The sequence below is a fragment of the Rhinopithecus bieti genome, unplaced genomic scaffold (genome assembly GCF_001698545.2).
Source record: "Rhinopithecus bieti isolate Rb0 unplaced genomic scaffold, ASM169854v2 scaffold_56806, whole genome shotgun sequence".
Classification (NCBI taxonomy): Eukaryota; Metazoa; Chordata; class Mammalia; order Primates; family Cercopithecidae; genus Rhinopithecus; species Rhinopithecus bieti.
The window spans coordinates 1372926-1375989 of NW_016823424.1; the positions used below are offsets into that span (position 1 = coordinate 1372926).

General features: G+C 56.9%; 1 protein-coding gene across 1 annotated transcript in view; it reads right to left on the minus strand.

Annotated features, from left to right (window-relative positions):
* Positions 1–110: 110 nt before the first annotated feature.
* LOC108521609 (uncharacterized) overlaps positions 111–3064 on the minus strand; it is a 4882-nt gene continuing 1928 nt past the window's right edge. The window contains exon 2 of the mRNA XM_083287434.1: positions 111–1088. The gene's annotated coding sequence lies outside the window, so the exon portion shown is untranslated. The remainder of the gene's footprint in view (positions 1089–3064) is intronic.

Sequence of the window (3064 nt, forward strand, 5' to 3'; positions counted from 1 at the left end):
TCCTCTCCTCTCCTCTCCTCTCCTCTTCTCTCCTCTCCTCTTCTCTCTTCTCCTCTCTAGGGATGGTCAGGTTCAGGGAAAATAATTATGCCACAGGATGATTACTAGGCAGAAAGACTTTTTTCAATAAATAAGCATGTTACCAATTTGATCAATGACAAACCTATGATATTGTCACCTACATTTTATAAACAAAGAGACTGAGGTTTAGGAAGGGTTTGCAATCTAGAATTCCATGCACATGCTCACAAAACCCACTCTCATCTCAAAGCCAAGGCTCAGGCTGGACTCGGATGAGACAGATCCCAATAGTGACTGGTTGAATGAAGCGGTGCTCTTGCCCACACTGGCCACAGGGCGGCAGCCGAGTGCTGGCGTGAGGGTGGCTTTCTGCACCACTTCACACCCACCCTTGGAAGATGTGGATCTGAGGGTGCAAGGGGAAAAGCCACCACTGAGGAGAGGCCAGGGGACAGGGGCTGGGGTTGCTATATCTGCTAGAAACAGGTAAAACTGGAGGAGAGTTGGGGAACAAACCACTAATTCCTAGAGTCAAGGGCTGGAGACATAGACTGTAGACCTGAAGCTTGCATTACCAGCATATTTAATAACAGGCCACAGAAAGTGATGCAGCATTCCTGGATTGTGGGGACACTGCAGGCCTGCAAATGGGAGGCACTGACTTGCAGCAGGGGCCGGTCACTGTCAGACCACTGCTGCCTCACACCAGACAGGACAGGTGCTACACTCATGTCCTCAGAGGCCAGAAGGCAGGGGGCACAGCCAGCACCTGCTGCACCAGGCATCCAGGATGTGTGACCACTTCAGTGCCCAGGACATGCAGCAGGTCCCAAGCGGGCTGGGAGTGCAGGTCTCCCAAGTCCAGGCCCACCCGAGCACTTCCGGAGGTCCAGTGGAGCAGTTCAGAGGCAGCGGCTGGGTGCAAGGATCCCAGGTTGAGGTCTCACCATAAGCCAGGTGTCTCCCAGTCTTTCATCTGCAGCAAGAATGGGCTGAAAGTGGCAGGGGACCCCCAGAGCGGCAGCAGAAGAGCTCTCTGGTTGGCAGATGATGCGGGGCTCAGGAATCTGTAGAGAGAGCCACCCCCGTCTTTGCTGGAGAGGGAGCTGCACTATGTGGAGACTGAGGAATGGACTCCATAAACCTCTCACAGCCTCTCCCAGTTTAGGGAAAATCTCAGGGGCTAAAGGAAGGTTAGGGCAAGATCTGAACCCACCAGTCGCTCCAGCCCTTCCCCTATGGACGGTGCAGGCTAAGTGAGCTGGCTAGGAGTCCAGTTGCCTGGCTTCTCTCCATGGCACTCAGACCTGTACCCATCCCCCACCTCTCACTCCCAGCTGGAGCCTGATGGGGTAACAGCAGCACCCAGTTCCCAATTTTCCACATTCTTTCCTGCCCACTCAGGCTGACAGCCTTGACCAGGGTCAGAGTTCCACGGCAAACATCTCAGTCCTTTCCTGTAGGAACACTGAGGTCCCAGGCACACCCCACGCCCTGCCCTCCAAGCACTAGGCTCAGAAACAGCAACGGGAGGAAGGTGGATGAAGAAAGCCTTTGCCCCCACCTCTACACCCCTACCCCAGCCCTGTCCTGGGTGTGAGCAGACACGATGATGCTGGGGGTACAGCCCTTCCCAACACTAAATCACTCTACACCCTCACACAACGGGAACTTGAGCCCAAAGGCCAAACGGAAGGTCATCAGCCTTCGGCCCTGATCTCTCAGCTCTGACCGCTTGGATTTTTTTTCCACGGATGTTTATTCCAGCTGACCCTCTAAGCCCATCCCCCGTCAGGTTCAGGCCAGGAAAGCTGAGCCCAGCTGGCTGAGGAGCTGCTGCCGGCATCTGGAAGACTGCTCCCCACAGCAAGAAGGTAGGCAGGGCCCCAGGGAAGCAGGATGGGAAGGGAGCAGTGACACAGGGGTTTGGGGGTCCATCCCTGGTTCGCAAATGTATGAAGAGAGGCCGCGTTTTGCACCAGCATCTCAAGAGTGATGAGAAAGCAGGGAAGGGAAGAGGACAGAGCAAGAGGGGCCCCCAAGTGCCAGAATGGGGCTTGAACTTGGAATCAGGGCCCAGGGTCTGCTTCCAGCTCTGTCATTAATGTGAGCATGTCACTTACTGTTCTCTGAGCTTCCCCACATTCCCAGTGATCTGGAGACCCTCTCTCCCATCTGGGAAAGGAGAGGAGTGTGGGGCCAGAGGGTGACAGGCAAGGCAGCTGGGTGAAACCGGGTATAATCAAGAGAGGAAGTTCCCACCATCTCCCCCAGCAAAGGTGGGGGGGAATGTCCCCTGGGCCCAACCACCTGCTTGTGCCAGGTGCAGTAACAGACACACCACACACACCCCTCAGGGCGCTGGACAACCCTCCCTCCTAGGGGGCAGGGTGGGGGATGGGGGGGACCCTGAGGTGAGAAGTCCCTGGCTCAGCAAGGCCAGTGTGGCGCCGCTGCCCAGGATTAGCGCCAAATCCTGGGCTGCTGGGCAGGGATCACACGTGGTCGTCAGCTTCGCAGCTGCTTAGCTGCACCTGCCCACATCCTCCCCCTGCCCCTCACAGGCACCCAGCCTGACTCCTTTCTCAGATGGAAACTGGGACCCTGCCCTACCCCAGATAAGCAGGGGAGGGGCTCCAGAATCAGGGAGGGGGCAAGAGAGGCTAAAGTCGCCCCTGACAAACAAACACTTCCACCCACAGAAACAAACCCCCAGGGGCTCCTAGGTGCAAAGCTGAACAGAGGGAAGGAACAGAGAAGGCCTCTCCAGTCCCTGTGGCTGTCCCAGGTGGCTTTCACCTGTAGTTACCTTGTTCTCAGGCCATCCAGGCCCTTCCCTCCAGATGGCTCCTGTCCTTGGAAAGACAGAGCGAGACACCCAGACAGAGCCCCCACAGCTGGGAGTCCTCAGCCCTACTTCCTGGAGCAGCGCTTCTGAGGCCCCCCAGCTGTCAGGAACCCTGCCATCCACACCCCTCAACACACACCACACAAAGCTCCTTTGTCTGGGCTACATCTACTCCCCCACCCCTCACCCCCTCCC